The 18,644-nt window shown below is 42.6% G+C and overlaps 1 long non-coding RNA gene across 1 annotated transcript in view; it reads right to left on the reverse strand.

Annotated features, from left to right (window-relative positions):
- Positions 1-3,059: 3,059 nt before the first annotated feature.
- LOC112551123 overlaps positions 3,060-18,644 on the reverse strand; it is a 20,601-nt gene continuing 5,016 nt past the window's right edge. Inside the window, exons 2-3 of the long non-coding RNA XR_003095283.1 lie at positions 7,248-7,411; positions 3,060-4,438 (exon numbers count right to left, since the gene is read on the reverse strand). This is a non-coding gene — a long non-coding RNA (uncharacterized LOC112551123). The remainder of the gene's footprint in view (positions 4,439-7,247; positions 7,412-18,644) is intronic.

The raw sequence follows: 18,644 nt of genomic DNA on the forward strand, positions 1-18,644 counted from the left end.
TGCTGGATGGACACTCAGTGACAAAAAAGACTAGAGGTCATGAGCTGGGATGTCCTTCCCTACATTTGCTCCCCACCCATGCACTATATTGGAATTATTCTTCATCTTGTCATCTCTACCTTTTGTTTTATACATATCTTGGTGATTCATTTTTTGTTTACACTAAGATTTGGCTAATAAAAGTAATTTTCTTTCTGTATCTTTATGGTGCTCTCCACCTTCTTCAATATCCCATGCCTTTTGGACACCTTTACTTTTGCTTACTGGACAAATCTGAAGTCTAATGCTAATCTCTGTGCCTTCAACATATGTTTTATTGCCTTATCACCAGCTTCAGGTTGTTACTGAAAAGCCTTATTGGTTTCCCTTACAAAGTATGTGCAGCAGTTGAGTGCGGTTCATCTTCACTTCCCTAATCCTTGGCCCTTGACCTGTCAATCTTCAAAGTGTTTTATTCCCTAGAATAGGGAGAGTCCTCTTTCTTCACGAAGACTTCATTAGACTTCAGGAAGGCCTTCGATACGGTATCCCACCCCATACTGGTGAACAAGTTAAGAGGCTGTGACTTGGATGACTACACAGTCCGGTGGGTGGCGAATTGGCTGGAGGGCCGCACCCAGAGAGTCGTAGTGGATGGGTCGGTATCAACCTGGAAGGGTGTGGGCAGTGAGGTCCTGCAGGGCTCGGTCCTTGGACCGATACTCTTCAATATCTTCATCAGTGAATTGGATGAGGGAGTGAGGTGTACTCTGTCCAAGTTTGCGGATGACACAAAACTACGGGGAGAAGTGGACACACCGGAGGGCAGGGAACAACTACAAGCAGACCTGGACAGGTTGGACATATGGGTGGAAAACAACAGAATGCAATTCAACAAGGAGAAATGCAATGTGCTGCACCTAGGGAGGAAAAATGTCCAGCATACCTACTGCCTAGGAAATGACCTGCTTGGAGGCACGGAAGCAGAAAGGGATCTTGGAGTCCTAATGGACTCCAAGATGAACATGAGTTGTCAGTGTGACGAAGTCATCAGGAAAGCTAATGGCACTTTATCGTGCATCAGCAGATGCATGACGAACAGAACCAAGGAGGTGATACTTCCCCTCTATCGGGCACTGGTCAGACCGCAGTTGGAATACTGTGTGCAATTTTGGGCACTGCACTTCAAGAGAGATGTGGATAACCTGGAGAGGGTCCAGAGAAGGGCCACTCATACAGTTAAGGGCTTGCAGGCCAAGCCCTATGAGGAGAGACCGGGGCACCTGGACCTCTTCAGCCTCCGCAAGAGAAGGTTGAGAGGCGACCTTGTGGCTGCCGATAAGTTCATCATGGGGGCAGAGAAGGGTATTGGTGAGGCTTTACTCACCAAGGCGTCCCTGGGGGTTACAAGAAATAATGGCCATAAGCTAGCAGAGAGCAGATTTAGACTAGACATTAGGAAGAACTTCTTCACGGTTAGAGTAGCCAAGGTCTGGAATGGGCTCCCAAGGGAGGTGGTGCTCTCCCCTACCCTAGGGATCTTCAAGAGGAGGTTAGATAGGCATCTAGCTGGGGTCATCTAAACCCAGCACTCTTCCCTGCCTATGCAGGGGGTCGGACTCGATGATCTATTGAGGTCCCTTCCAACCCTAACATCTATGAAGCTTGCCCACTTTGCACATAGTAAGTGCAAAATCATTTTTCGCTCTAAGTTTTGGGTCTAAGTCGTTGTAGCTAGTGAAAATAGGTACGGTTGAATTGGGGCTTTTATATGTGTTGTAATTCACTAGTAGTTCTTTTTTTCCCCATGTCCCAGTTACATGCCTAAGGCAACTGCTCTGAAAAGAAATGATGATGTAAACCTAGCTGAGCATTCTGTTCATCCAATTTTCTAAATAACAGAAGTTTTTTTTTTAATGGTTTTAACAGATAAACTTCACATACATTTTCCTTTCATAATGGAAGAATTGTTACAAAATCCAAGAGAAAAGGATTGAAAAACTGTTTATTTTTCCATAACTTCTAAGCAATCCTGTAGTTTGAAGAGTTTGTGTGCTATGGTGTGGAGTCAGACAAAGAGGTATCCTCCTCATATTTCATAGATTCATAGATGTAGGGTCGGAAGGGACCTTGTAGTCCAACCCCTGCCATAGGCAGGAGAGAAAACTGGGCTCAAATGACCCCAGCCAGGTAAACATCAAGCCTCCTCTTAAAGACCCCCAGGGTAGGAGCCGTCACCACTTCCCTTGGAAGTTGGTTCCAGATCCTAGCCACCCTGACTGTGAAGTAGTGCCTTCTAATGTCTAGTCTAAACCTACTCTCTAGCAACTTAAGGCTGTTATTCCTTGTTAATCTGGGAGGCACTGTGGGGGGGAGAACAAGGTCTCTCCCAGACCCCGCTGGTCCCCCCTAGTAAGTTTATAGATGGCCACCAGGTCCCCCTTCAGCCTTCTCTTGTGAAGGCTGAACAGGTTAAGGTCCCGTAGCCTCTCCTCATAGGGTCTGCCCTGCTGTCCCCAGATCATGCGAGTGGCCCTCCTTTGAACCCTCTCAATGCAGTTCACATCCTTCCTGAAGTGCGGCGCCCAGAACTGGATGCAGTACTCCCGCTGCGGCCTGACCAGTGTCGCATAGAGGGGGAGGATCACCTCCTTGGCCCTGCTTGTGATGCATCTGTGAATGCAGGACAAGGTACGACTAGCCTTACTGACCGTGTTCTCGCATTGTTGGCCCATGTTCATCTTGGAGTCAGTAATGACTCCAAGATCTCTTTCTGCCACCGTGCTTTTGAGAAGGGAGTTCCCCAGCCTATATGTATGCTGCTGGTTCCTACTGCCCAAGTGCAGCACCCTGCACTTCTTAGAATTGACTCCCATCCTATTTTCATTTGCCCAACCCTGTAACCTGTCCAGGTCCTGCTGTAATCTGTCCTTCCCTTCTAGCATGCCCACCTCACCCTAAATCTTGGTGTCGTCTGCAAATTTAAACAGGCTGCTCTTCCTCCCCACATCCAAGTCACTAATAAAGAAATTGAACAGTACAGGCCCAAGGACCAAACCCTGGGGGACCCCACTGCCCACTCCCCCCCAAGTCAAAAATGACCCGTCCACCACTACTCTCTGAGTATGACCCCTCAGCCAATTTCCCTATTGAGCTTTGAATCATGCTGGTCTCTAGCACTCCACCATGCCTGTCACTTCACCATCTGGCTTTTTTCCTGAGATAGGCTTAAAGGAATAGGTTTTGCCCTTAGATGGGAGTTATGCATATGTGTATAACTAAGGGCAAATTTTGATCCTAAATATTTAAAAGCAATGTCCTTTATGTTTCTGAGCTCTAATAGCTTTTGAAACATCAGCCACTGAAAAAATAAGTATATAGCGAGGGTTGGGGAGGAACTACTGTCAACTTTGTGTCCCCTGAGGATACCCTGCACCTCCTTGTGGCTTTGATCTCAAATTTCTGTTTTAAGAGAAGGAAGTCCCTATCCTTTAAAAGCTTTTTTCAGGTTCTAAGATGTTGCTGGGTGCATTATCAATATCCACAGAAGTAGTTTTCAGCTCACTTTACAGAGTCTGTATTTCCCTCATTTTTTTAGGGAAGAGGACCCAAAACATCCCCATGATAACATTCTTCATCCCTTCCTACAGAGCACTGGGTGCTTGGGAATCCACACAGGAAGCAGAGGAGACTGGGTATAGGAAGGACCTGGGAGTAGAGTCGGGACGTACATCTTTCACTCTATCCTCTGGAGCTACTCCAAGAAAGATAACACAACCTGGTGCAGTAGTATTTATTATGGTGCTATCAGCTTGAGTATCAGAGGGAAGTGCCTAGGTAGGAGAAGATGCAGGTAGGGCAGCAGAGGTGTGGGAGAGTCAGAGCCAGTATAAAAACACAAGGTCATACAGATCAGTTTCGATTCCCATGGATCTCTGTGGATCTACAAGGTTTGAGGATATTCCAAGAGCCATCAGGGATAATCTTTTCTCCATGTACACCCCAGCAGAATGATGTGCAGGGATCTCTACAAAGGGATCCTCTCAGAGATTAGCTTTTCCAAAGTGCCTTTCCCTGAGTGTGGTTGTGTGTGTACGTAGAAACAATTTGAAACACATTTCTTTTATTGGTAACTTTACAAAGCTGTGTTCAGTTTTATGACAGTATCGGTATAGAAAATGTCATACTTCCCAGTCAATGAGCAGACATCATGGCTCTTTTGATTCATAAAGCTAAGTCTAATAGTTTAGCACACCTAGGAATTTAGCTTTTGGCTGATGAGCGTGTACACTCTAGCAGGTTAATTCTGAATCTGATAAAGGAAAACAACTGAGTGAATTGCAGAAGACTTTCCTATGGCAGCCGGATAAAGCACAGGAATTAGATACTACTCCTTTAATTAGTTGTTAGCCCTCTAAGCGGTCCTCACTGTGCTGCTGCAGCAGGATTCCAGCGGCTTCTGAAATATAAAAGGCAATGAACATTATTAAAGAGCTCACAACTTTGAAAGGGATAATAGAAGCCTAAAGCACCTTGAAAGAAGCAAAAATAAGCAACTTGTCTTAAATAAATTCAGTGTTACTGTGCACTTATACAGTGACTAGTGTGAGATGAATCACATAGTCAGAAAGGAACTGAACTATTAAATCATGAACTTACATGGAGTAAATAAAAAGGGGCTACTCTGAATGAAGTAACTATGCACAAGAGTGCAGCTTTGCAATGTAGTTCAAAACTGAAAGTGTTTGGGAGGCTGGGATAATTGTATCATCAAATAGGGAACCAGAAAGAAGAACAGAAAGGAAAAGGTTTCTTTGTAAAGGAAACAACAGATCTTTTTTCAACTCCAGATCTCTCCTTTTGGAACAGGCTAATTCACCATCAAAACATATATTCTAAACCTGGCTTAAATAGGATTAGCCATCACCTAACTTTTGAAAAAGTCCAAAAGGTTTGACTTGTTTTCCAGGAATTTGATCTCTCTCTCTTTTCAGAGTATAGTATATATGAAGGATGCACTGTAGGCTGGATCTGAACTGTTTTCAGATGTGTATATGTGAGAGTTACCACGTGAATTGTATCCTTGTTGTATGTACATAAATGAAGGTTGGATTTGGTTTTCAAATGCACAATTAAAATTGTTCTTTGTCTACTTTTGGTTGTTTATGGCCTTCATTTAACACAATTAAGAAACAAAATGCATGGTGCTCAAGTTTACCAAAATGAAAAACACTTAGTTGACCAACAGATTGAGCTCAGGCCAACCTTTTGTATTTCCATTATCTAGTTGGGGTTGGAACTAGTCCAGACTGGCTAACATGATTTCTAGAAGCTAATTTTAGCCTTCAAAGGCAAAACAAATCAATGAAAAGTGTCATTTTAAAAAAACCTTTAGTGTGAGTATAATAGACACTGAGTACTGTATCCTAAAATGATTTAATAGATTTCACAGACATTAGGGCTGGAAGGGACCTCGGAAAATCATTGAGTCCAGCCCCCCCACCCGAAGGGCAGGAAGTCAGCTGGGGTGATAGGATCTCAGCAAGATAAGCATCCAATTTACTCTTGAAGGTGCTCAATGTAGGTGCTTGAACCACGTCCAATGGCAGGCTATTTCAGACCTTGGGGGCTCGGACAGTAAAGAAATGTCCAGCCTGAAATGGTCTTGCAGTAGGTTATAACCGTTCGACCTCGTCATCCCTTGGGGCACTCTGGTGAACAAACGTTCCCCCAGATACTTATGGTCACCCCTGATAAACTTATAGGTGGCCATCAGATCACCCCTGGCCTGAGCTTTTCCAGGCTAAAGAGCCTCATAGATCTGAGCCTGTCGTCGTAAGGTCTATTTTCCTGACCTCTGATCATGCGCGTGGCTCTTCTCTGGACTCTCTCAAGCTTCTCCACATCCTTTTTGAATTGTGCAGCCCAAAATTGGATGCAGTACTCCAGCTGCGGCCTCACCAAGGCTGAGTACAAGGGGAGAATGACATCCTGGGATCTGCTTGAGAAGCATCTATGGATGCAAGTCAGCGTTTTGGTTGCTTTACTAGCCGCAGCATTGTATTGCAGGCTCATGTTCATCTTGTGGTCAATGATGACCCCCAAGTCTCTTTCTTCCGTAGTACTAGCCAGCATAGCGCTGCCGAGCCTATAAGGATGCTGCAGGTTTTTCCTCCCAAGGTGGAGAACCTTGCATTTTTCGGTGTTAAACACCATCAAGTTCTCATGCTCCCATTTGCTGAGCCTGTCCGGGATACTTTAAGAGTAAAAAAGGAATCTATTTTCCCACTGATGTTGCATATCTGTATTAATTGATATTTACAGTCTGCTTGATTGGTTTTCAGTGCAGTTTCTTTTGTCTGTACCAGGAGGCACTGAAAACATGGAATGTTGCTGTATTTTCTAATGTAGACCTCAGCAAGCAAAATTATTGTGATTGTAACACAATGCATTGAGCTAAATTGTCTAGTTTCCATTTTTGTTGATTCATTAATTACTTAAATATTGATGCCCGACAATTAAGTGACAACTAAGTGCAAAAAGTTTGATGAAGCCTAGTTTCCAGTCTCTGACATAATTGCATTTTGCCCATCAAAATTACATGTGTATTTTCAATTAGTATTATGGACCTAGTTCCAACCTCAGTTACACCACTGCAGCTTCTTTGACTTTAATGGAATGTTCCTTCCTTTCAGGAAAGCTGAAGTATTATAAGCAAAGTAGGGATGGAAGAGACCTTGAGAGGGCAAATCCATCCCCTGCCTCAAGGACTATACTTGAACCATTCCTGCCCTTCTGTGGCTGTGATCTAATTGCTAAGGCTCTTGTCTTACCCATCCCTGTGGTATTTGAACATCATGCTGTCCTGCAAAAGTCTCATCCTTCAACCATTTCAGGCATCAGCCACTGTAATTTCTTTTGAAAATTGCACTTAAGAATTTTCTACTGTAAAAGCTGCAACAAGAAGTCACACCTGATGTGGATGTTGGGACTGGATGAAATGTATAGGTACTTATAATAAAAATATCTCTTTAAGTTTGTAAATGGGAAATCTTGGAGAGTCTGTGGGGCCCATAACAATATACTGTTTTTTCCCCTTTACTGATTCCTCCCCGTCCACCTCTTTCTCATCCAGAATGCCTGACCTATAGGTTCCATTTCCACTTATTTCAGGCAAATATCTCCAAACCAAAAAGGCTTCTCTGGACAAGAAATAGAATCCTTGAACTGGTCTTCATCTCCAGCATGAACTCTGACTTTCCATTTACCTTAACATTTATAATCTTGGTGTTATCCTGGATGCTGAATTTTCCTTCTGCTTCATTGTCATCTCCTTCTGCATGTGCCTCTTCTGTTTCCACAACAGTCTGTGCACACTGTTGCTTTGAATTCTCCTCTACAGAAATCCTCTTCTGTGCCATTATCTTCTTTCCTGCAAGTATCAGTCACATTCACAAAAAAATGATAACCCCATCACACTCATTCCCAAAGAGCTCCAAGAATAATGCTGTAGTTTAAGTTTCCTGTTTGGAATTTCCCCTTTTTTCCCAAACATACATGGACTTGCAACAGCGTGTACTATAAACCCTGTCTCTCCTCCTTCCATTGATACCGCTCATACTTGCACTGGCCTTTGCTCCTCCCCTGGCCTCTGCTAATCTCCTATGCAGCTGTTATTAGTTGGAACAGCCATCCTCTCTCTCTCCTTCTCATTTCATGTGCTGTGTTTTCTTCTGTGCCTATATTTCTGAATTTCCTTCTGCTCCTGTTATGTCTGAAAGAGTCAGTCTTTAAGGGTGCCAGTCCATCATGCCTTCAGCCCATTTGTCTCTGTAACAGTATTGTTTTGTGAATAATTAAGGAACACATTTTTTTTTAATGAAGGATATCATGCAAAGTAAAGCTGCATTCTGTAAGCTGTACGTAAAGAAAATGGCTTCAAATGCATGGTTGGTGTCTGTCACTTGGATGTTGAAAAGAATCAGAGAAGTTGCCACCTCTACTTGGTGAAGAAGTATTTAAAGTGTCATAACCTTTACTCTAGCCTATAAAAACAAACTGCTTCCTGTCCACGGGTAACAGCTCTAGCAAACAGCGTTTGGAGTTTCCATTGGTGATTCAGCCTACAATTTCTGGTTAAGTACCTTAGAGAAAGTGATGAATAAAGTGAATGTAAAAAAAATCCCTTCTCCTCTTCCCATCAGTGTTGCGGTATCATTCCTGTCACAGGAAGGAAGCATGTCTGATGAGCAGGAGAAGTTGTAGGTTTGATTTACTGTTACAAAAGCTGATGGTATTATCTTGATAGAAGTTAGATTACCGTATGTATACCCTGCATTACTGTCAGACAGCCATAGGAGAAACGTGTTATACAGGCACACAGATTAAACAATGTGTGGTGTGTGCGTGTGAGAGAGAGAGAGAGAGAGAGAGAGAATTTGGATTTTAAACTATGCAAATATGGAGGTTTGCATGAACTTCAATGGCACATGAATATCTCAGAAACCCCTTAGGGATCTCTCCGAAGCTGCTAATGTTTAACCCAAACATAGTTACAGTCAAACTTGGAGTAAGTACTGCTTTATAAGAAACCATATTAAAAGTCATGCACTCCCCAGATGATTCCTTAGAGAAAAATTCCATAGAATTGAACTGATTTTTTTTCCCCATACAATTTTTAAACCATCTTCTGGAACAGAAGTTGGCAACGTTTTGGAGCAGAGGACCACTTTAATAAAGCTTAGCTCTGAGTGTGACTTGCTTCCAACCCACCCCCACACTGCCACCACCAGCCGTCTGCTACCACTCCTCCCCGCATAGTGCTGCTGCCACTTTCCTGCTGCCCGGCTGCCACGTGAGTGAAGCCCCCTCCATCCCCTCACAGAAATGCTGCTGTGTAGACCCACGAGCATAGAATATACTGGCTTGTCTATTCAGGGAAAAGGCCAACACACATTTATTGCAAGGTTCTGCACTTGCTCCCAACACTTCTGTTCCAAAGCTAAGAAAGCCTTTATTGCACATTTTAGGGGGTGGATTAAGCTAAACTACAAACAGGCTTTCTTAGGGTAGAATGAAAATGTCCAAATGTTGAATGGCTATTGAGATTTAAACTCACACCCTGGCTTATTTTGCAAGATAGTCTCTATGTAACAAAGCCATAATAGAATGCTGTGGCTACCCATCTCTACCTTCAGCCCTCCTATAGAGATCTATATGTGTACAGTTGTTGTAAACATTTAATAGAAGTGAATTTATGTGGAGTTTCAGGTGGGCTGATTAATACTGTCCAACGACAATGCCCATTAGCCTACTGCACAACTACTTAGTCTGCCTAAAGTACCATTTGTATGCAGCTACTTTTGATTTAGGAGGCAGTCTGTGTAGAATAATGCAGTATACCCGAGAGGACCATTTACAGGAACGGTAAGTTTACCATGCAGACTTGGCTATTATCTTCTAATCGCTATAGTTTTATATAATAAGTTCTACTGACTCCTACTATAACTTCCTCTATACAGTCTCCTTCTCATTTGTATTACATTTACAGGATATTTCCTTCAGACTTAGATTTGTACTAGACAGACCTATTAGCTGTCTCCCAGTCACAAGAACAGAGAGGGGCACCCTGTTGCAGCTTAGCCTGACAGGAGAGGCCGCCACAAGGCCTGAGAGCCTAGACAGGTGGTGCTACCACCATGGACAAGAAGTGGTCCTGCGCTCCCCTGACCCTGCGCTTCCTGGTGGGTGAGAGGTCCCAGAAAGGTAAGAGGTCCTCATTGGACTTCATGCATCAAACCAAAAGAAGTAAAGAGAAAGGAACTGAAGTATATCTTATTTATCTGAGTGCTAATGAACATTTGATATAGCACAATGAAGGAAATCATTAATTCAGCTAGAGGATGGGAAGTAGGACAAGAATTGTAAGGTGCATAACTGGCTAAAGTGGGGATGACAACTTTGTTGAAAAGACAGGATTGGGATGAAGGGAGATTGTTAGTAGAGTTCCTCAAGGAACAGTCTGGGACCAATCTTATTAAATATTTTTATTTATAACCTTTGCACAAAAAGTAGGAGTGGATACAATTTACATATGACACAAAGTCAGGAAGCATCTTCAGTACAGATTTCCCCTCACTTTATGCAGGTTCTGTATGTTGAAATTCACTCTTATGCGATGACCCTTTTCTATACCAAAAATTCGTTATATGCGAGGTAAATTCACTCTTATGCGATCGATGTGGTAGAATCCCACAGTCAGCTGCTTTGCATTGTGGGAGTGATGTGCACCAAAATATAGTCTCCTGTGTGGATCTGTGTTCCTCGCTCATTGTCTGCAACGCGTGTTTCTGTAGTTGCCATCCCCATTATGTAACATTCACCACCACCCTGTGCTTGCGTGCACTGTCTGCTGTTGGTGAGTACCAAAATTGTCTTGTAAAAGTGGTACAAATGGGTCTAGGGGTCAGTACAGTCAAGGTCTTGGAATGTATCCTTATTTGTTACATTGTAAAGAGGGTTCCCTTTATGCAAATTTGAGTTAGGTGCTGCTTGCCAGGAACGCGTGTACAGCATAAAGTGAGGGACGCCTATACAGAGGAGGACTTGAATATCATACAGGAAGAACTGGATGACCTTGAAGACTGGAATTATAGAAATGGGATGAAATGTACTACAAAGTGCAATATTACATTCTTAGAGGGCGTGTCTACATGTTCATTAATGCATCTTAGATACTGCACATTTAGTTTAGTACTTAATAAAGTATTAACTAAAATGCTCAGTAACTAGAATGACTGCGCAGTCATGCTGGTACATGGTTATTTTGTGACACGTACTGCACATTAACCTAATAACACTGTGGAGTAGGCTATTAGCGTGGCTTTTAACTACTACGCTACTGCGCAGTGTTATTAGGCTACTGCGCAGTAAGTGTCTCATATAAACATGCTCAGAGACTGATAACCAGAATTTTTGCTAGAAGCTGTAGGCTCATCAATTAGAAATAACAGAAGAGGGAAAAGACTTTGATGCCTTAGTCATAGAATAACTATGAGTCACCAATGTGATGAGGTGATGAAGAGGGCAAATACATTCCTAGAATTTACCAGGTAATGTATTTCCAGTAGATATAGGAACTGTTAAAGCTTTGTCTGGAATGCTATGTATAATTCTGTAGTAGGGTAGGAGTCTTGTAGTTATGGGACCTGATAAAGCAGGGGCGGGCGATTATTTTGGGCAGAGGGACGCTTACTGAGTTTTGGCAAGCCATCGAGGGCCACATGACAGGCAGCCCAGGGCAGATTAATATTAATTTTCTAATTTTTTTAGGGGCCCTGCGAGCCAGATAGAATGGCTTGGCAGGCCACATTTGGTCCACGGGCTGCATTTTGCCCACCCCTGTGATAAAGGGTATTTTGTGCCTGAAAGCCTGTCTAACAACTCTCCCAATTATACAGGTGGTCCAATAGAAGATAGCACCAAAAATTCTTTGCTTTGTATATCATGCTAGTAATCCAAGTTCAAGAAAGAATAATTCAGGTTGGAACACGTATAGAGAAGGATACTAGGATGGAGAGTCTATTTTAGCATAACAAAACAAGGTGTTAGAGAGGAATATAATTGATCCTTATAATTACATTCTGGAGGTTGGGGGAAGACATCTGAGAAAGAAAGGAGCAATTTAAGCTAAAGAATGTTAGCACAAGAACAAGTGGGCATAAACTAACTATGAATAAATTTGGGAGGAAAAATTAGAAAAAAAGTTTCTAACCAACAGAGAACTAAGTTCAATACCAGCCTTCCAATAGAAGCAGTGGATGGAAATATTTAATTATTTTTAGACAGATTTCAATTGGATTACATGATGTGATTCTGTGCAGTACCAGAGTAGACCCTATGACCTAGAAAATCTCTTATACATCCTTATGCACCTGAGGTGAGGTTTACAATATTGTTTTAAATACATCACAGCTTCCACAAGATCTGAAAACCATGACCTTGCTATCATTTTTCTTGGGCTCATTTTACTAGGAAAATTAGAACTGTGCATGAAGTGTATGGAGAGGTAATAAAGTAGATTAGTAAAATAAACTAAAATAAAGTAGTTTAATTTGACTAAGGCAAGGTCAAAAGAGAGTGGGATTTTTCCTATTTTTTATTGTTTATTTAAACCCTGTGAAAATGAATTATTTTCCTTGATCAATCATGAAAAGGTATACCAGCAAAAAAATCAAGCCCCAAAATGTCATAAGAACTTTGGGAACTTCCCAAACTCAGTCTAGTTGCTTATAGTACAAAATAACAATTTTTCATAATCAATTTTGGGAATATGCATTTGGTGGAGGACTGTAGGCAATTTTCTAAGTTTTTCTTATACCCTGTTTGTTGATTAGATGTGTAAACAGGATGCTATGTCTCTAAGTGCAGAAAGGTTTAAAACAGGATTTGATACTAAAGAGACAGACTAGTTCCCTTTTAGCTGTTCAAGTTTCATCTTTGCTTAAAACTGTTTTAGGGTACAGTAATTTCCAAGTGCACTATGGGTTTGTGGGGTAAATAATCTCTAGAGAGGATTAGTCTTTCTTTTAATTTGTTTACTGTAAGTGACGATAATACATAGTGCTAAAAATTTCCCAGGTGAATTTTGATCATCTTTTGCTTGGCTGGACTTAGGACCTGCTTGTCAATCTGTTGAGAAGTCATGCACCCTTGCTCATGTATATCTAGAGAAGAACTGACCCATTAACGTTGTTTTAAAAATTTGACTAATAGTTAAGGGCTGTAAAGTTTCAAAGAGATCTTTTTGGATTAAAGATTATTTTAGGATATTACTTATTACTATCAATTTCTTATTTTTGCAATATCCAAATTGTGCAAAATTACTCTTTACAGACCTAAAAGCACACGCAGTCCTTGCCTCAAAGATCACATAATCTAATGTCTGTTAATTGGGACATGCAGGCAGATCCCTTCTCCTACATGGAGCTTTATTGAACTCAATGAAGTTCAGAATTTAATCAGCCCACATAGAATAGCTTGCATGACTAAGATGTAATTGTAGATAGGATCCAAACAGTATAGTATAAACAGGGATAAAGGAGGTTGAGAGTTATAACAAGAAAGTTATGTGGTTACTTTGGTTTGTTAGGAGATTTCTAAACAGTACACGCACATGCCCATGTACATATTGTTATCATTATGTTCATAACTAGCAAATTACCCGGCAAGTATGACGGGGGTGGGGGGCAAGCAGGGACAGAGGCCTGCGTCTGGCTCCTTCCCCCCTCTCCCCCACCTCGGGCTGGGGCTGCGACTGCTCCCTGCCTCCCCCTGCCATTTTGAGCCGGGCCTGTGGCCGTTCCCCTCTCTGCCGCTTTGGGCTGGGGCCTGAGCCACTCCTCTCCTCTGCTTCGGGCTGGGGCTGTACCCCTCCTCCCCCCACCGCTTCGGGTCAGGGCCACTCCACCTCCTCCCCACTGCCACTTCAGACTGGGGCTGCTCCCCTCCCACCCCTGCTTTGGGCCAGGGAAGCAGTTGCAGCAGTGGTTACAACGTGATGGCAGTTGCAGCAGGGCACAGCCACCAGTCACCCCCCCCATCCCTTCCTGCTCCTCTGCCTTCCTCCCCACGAGCTGTTGTTGGGGGCTGGGGGGTGCTCCGGTCCCTGGCTTCAAGGAACAGGGCAGGGAGGGGGTGAGGCCAGCACTGCTGGCCTCACCCCCTGGCTTTGGCCCCAGTCCCTGCTGTTATGGCAGCGCTCCACAATGTGAGATGGGGTGAGGCCAGCACTGCGCAGCCAGCACTCTGCAGCCCTGCCACTTTCAAAGGAGTGGGGTGGGGTGAGGCCAGCACGACTGGCCTTGCCCCCCCCGCTCCATACCCTCTGTCATGGTGGCACTCCGCCCCCTGTCATCCCCCTCTGCCTCCAAAGGAGCAGGGCAGGGGGAGGGCAAGGCCAGGTCTGCTAGCCTTGCCCACCCACCCCCCACTCCAGTCCCTCAGTCCCCGCTGTCATAGTGGCATTCCACCATGTGTCTCTGTCTGTCCAAAGCACTATGACTGGCTGCTGAGGCAACCAATCAGAGTGCAAATAAAGCGTTACAGACAGACAGGCTAAGGCTTTTATAATACTAGAATTTAAGTAATCAACACATCCTTGTATTTGTTGGTTGACTATATTCTTGCCCTGTTCTTTAATTTTGCTTGATATCTCTTTACAATATTTCACTTCATTTAGGTCTACATATAATTGTCACAACTTCATTTTATCCCCTTATTTGTTTCTACTGTATTGTGTAAATTTCCAATGAGCCAATAACTATAACATTCAAAACATTCAAAAACAGTTCTAGATTAATTTCCAGTATTTGTTTATATTTCAGATTTGTAGCTTTTATGATGTTTGGTAACAATCAGAGTGTAATGTTTTACTTATCTATCATGTGATTCTAGTTGTATATATTTGGTAACATATGTGATGTATAGGTGCACCTTAGTCACACATTCACAAAATCCAGATGCTTTGTTTGCTTTATTATACAGTCTATTTCCACAAAACTGGAACAATGTATGGTTACTGAAGACTGTTACTGAACACTATTACAAGGAACTGTTGCATGAATTCTTAAAAAATAAAATTTTATTATATAGTCCATTTATCTGTTCCAGGTCTAAACAGAGGGTTTCACTCTCCATGGATATAATTCAACTATTCTATTAATATTCAAAAAAGAATGTTTGCTTCTGAATCAGTATGCAACATACTTGTTTGTAAGTGTAATTGTCATTACAAATAACAATACCTGGCATTTTTAGAATAGAATGTTCCATTTTTCGAGTGTTATTTAAGCATGTGCCGCTAACTCATTATTGCAACAAATTGCAAAATACATGATTGTTATATATTATAAATAAAGGCTTACTGAAGAGATGATTTACCTTGTTACCTTTTGTAAATTACTTTTTAAAGTCTACACCTGAAATATAAGATATGTCTATATCTCTTTCTGCTACTATCTCTCTCTCATTGATTGATATCACAAGCTCTTTGGGGCCTAGTCCATTGCAGGGGTGGCCAACATGTGGCACAAGTACCACAAGTGGCACAGGCAGCCACTATGTGTAGCATGGCCTCTCTCTGTCATGGTGGAGCGGCTTGTGTGTTCCAATGACCCTCAGGGCTCCGTCATCTGGAGTCTTATACTCCTAGTATGGTCTCCCTTGGTGAACAGATCTGAGGTGAGGTCCCAGACTAAGCATGGTCCAAACTCTTGAAGACCCCAACAACAGAACAGGTGTAAGGTGTACTTGAGGACCTGCTGGTTCTCTGTGACTGTGAAGGCAAATGAGGGTTGCAGGACAATGGAGGTCTCCGGTTGTCTTGGACATCCTTGCCATTGGGTTCAGGGCTCCCTCCTGTCAAGCTCATGTGGTTGTTGCTTGCGCACTGGCTTCCCCACATTAAAAGATGTCATGCAAAGGCCTCTACCAGGGATGTTAACATCTCCCACAAACGAAGTTCTGTGGTGACGGACGAGTGGTGGTGGTGACAGGAACAGTGATTTCTGGGAGTCCCTAGTCACAAATGTCCACATAGATGGCAGTCTTGTGATGGTTGTTTTGCGCTTACCGAGACAGAAGTACAATTTAGCAGCTATGAGCAGTCCTCTTTAGGCTCCCCTCTGATCACCCTGAATGGGGAAGGGGCTAGAGAAGGTGCCCTACATATAGGCGGTCTCAAATCCTCCTGGCTAGATTGCTGCATCCAGTGGGATCACTCTACTTGTGGCCAAAACCAATAAAATAAAGTCCTGAAGTTCACTACACAGAATGTCCACACTCTCAAGGACTCCCTGAACAGTGAGCATCCTGAAAGAAGGACTGCCGTAGTCGCTAGAGAACTTGCAAGATGTGACATTGATATTGCTGCCCTAAGTGAGACCTGCTGGGCAGATGAAGACAAGCTAAAAGAAGAAGAGTTTTGTCCAAGACACAACAGACTTTCTACAAAAACTTAAAAACATAGACCACCTTCCCAGCAACACCCTCCTAGCCACCATGGATGTTACCATCTTATATACCAACATCCCACACCAGGATGGCATCCAAACCTGCCTTACATACCCACAAGAGCAAGTTGGCAACTCAGAATACAGACCCAAAGATATTACTGACCTCATACACTTCATCCTCACACACAACTTTACTTTCAATAACCAAGACTTCCTCCAGACCATGGGCACAGCTATGGGCACCAAAATGGCCCCACAGTATGCCAACCTTTTTATGAGCCACCTAGAAAAATAATTCCTCAAGGACTGTAACATCAAACCCTTGCTATACTTAAGATATATTGATGACAGCATAATTTGGACTGAAAACCTGCAATCTTTGATCTAGAATACAGAGCACAATATACAAGAACCCATTGACCAACTTGCATATCTGCACAGAACCAGCAATCACCCTAAACACACCAAGAAAGCTGTAATATACAGCCAAGCCCTCCAATACCACTGAATTTGCTCTGAGATCACCCATGATTGTCACCTCACAAATCTCAAGAACGGCTTTCACTCAACAAGGACACTCTTCCAGAGTGATAGATTGCACTTTTGAAAGAGCCATCCAGATACCACATGAAGAATTGCTGCAGTACAGAAGGAAAACCCCCATTAATCACACATCACTGGTTATGACATATCGCCCCTCCCTGGAACCTATATGGAAAATCCTCGAACAGTTGCAACCCATACTAGAGGAAGACCCAATTTTTAAACAGATCTTCTCAGAACCACCCATCCTAGCCTTCAAATAAGCACTGAACCTCACCAACCTCATCACCAGAAGCAAACTTCCTACGGCCCAAAACACACCAAATGAATCCAGACCATGCCATGACAAGAAATTTAAAACCTACCAACGTAGGCTGGGAGGACAACTTACACAAAGCCAAAGTCATCAGTTAAAGAAGTTGATAAGGGAATTCTCAGATGTATTCAGTGAAAACTTAGATAAGGCATGGGAGTGGAACATAAGATAACTCCTGAGAGAAGCATAGTAAGGGAAAAGTGGAGGCGAATCCCCTTTCATAAGTATCAGCCCATTAAGGAGGAGTAGCAAAGAATGTCGCAACAAAGAGTTATTACTACCTCATGGAGCCTGTGGCAGAGCCCTCTAGCAAAAGTACCAAAGGCTGATGGAATCATTCAGCTGTGTATAGACTGTAGAAAACCAATTTGATAACTCGTTTTGATGCCTCTCCTATGCTCCAGGTAGAGGCTTTGTTAGAGCATATAGGAAAGGCAAAATTCATCTCCACATTAGACTTAGCTAAAGGATATTGGCAAATACCCCTAAGAGCTGAAGATCAAGTGACGGCAGCCTTTGGGACCCCTTGGGGGCTGTACTAATTTAAGAGCATGCCATTTGGGTTAAATGGAGTGGCATACACATTTCAAAGACTGATGGACTGGATGTTAGCTCGGGGCTGCCAGCGTTGGTAATAACCTTCTTCTGCCCTGTGTCATGGTGAACATCCTCCTGTCACGGAAAGTGTGTACACAACTCTGTAATAAATAAGAACCGGAATATTTACCATCAAAGTCATGGCAGGAGAGTTTTTGTATCAACAGGGAAGGGTTAAGGGTGATATAAGATGCTTTACTCATTGTAGCAGAAGAAAAGACATCATCTTGGAAAGGGCACAAGCCCTATAGCACCTACCATGGACAGCAACTCTTACCAAAACTGTCCAGTCTGAGAAATTGGCAGAACACTATTAATGGGCTGCTTTCTGACAGCATTCAATTAACAACTAAAGTGTTGTTCTCTGGGGTGGTCATTTCATGGCTTAGTGTAGGGCAGATAGATTTCCTTTTTAATCTTCCTTTTTTGGGTGGATGACAACAGCAGTTGGTTATATTCATGTCTCTTTGATCTGAAAGGAGATCTTAGATTACAAACTGAGGACTGTAGTTATCCTTTCAACCATGCATGTGCGTGTCACCTGAGTACTAATTCATATATTATTTTTCTTGAATTCCTGGAACCCCCAATGAGAGTGATAAGAGTCCCACACACCCAGAGAGGACAAATATCATATTCAATATCTGACATGAAGAACAGAAGCAGGAATTTATCTCAGTGATTCCCAAATAGGGTGCTGCCCCCTGGGGTTCCTCAAGATCCTTTAAGGGGTGTCCCAGGGTGCTGTGCAATGTTAGCACTGTTTGATGTGCAAATATGATTCATAAAATAAACCCAAAGATTTCAGATAGGAATTCAGGGTATTAATAACATTCTGACCTGTTGTAGTCTTTCAGTATTCTTTGCAACAGAAAAGCTCTTCTAATATTTTTCCACAGTCAAAAAACAAGTGAAAACTTAAATGTGAGCATTTTCTGAGTGGTGTCTCAAGTCTAACAATGCTGAGAACCTCTGAGATATCTTAAATTATTATCTGTCTTGCATGGATGAATGAGCTTGCACAATCAACTTCAGCCTCAAGCAGATTGTAAAACTAGGAAAACAAAGAAGAAAAAGAGGCAAAGAATGGAAATCTAATTACTTTCCTATGTGATTTTACAATGACAGTGAAGACAAACTAGTAAAGTGGTTAGAGGCAAATTATGATCCAAAAGCAAAATAATGCTGCCTGCTGA

This window comes from Alligator sinensis, unplaced genomic scaffold (genome assembly GCF_000455745.1).
Source record: "Alligator sinensis unplaced genomic scaffold, ASM45574v1 scaffold1277_1, whole genome shotgun sequence".
Classification (NCBI taxonomy): domain Eukaryota; kingdom Metazoa; phylum Chordata; order Crocodylia; family Alligatoridae; genus Alligator; species Alligator sinensis.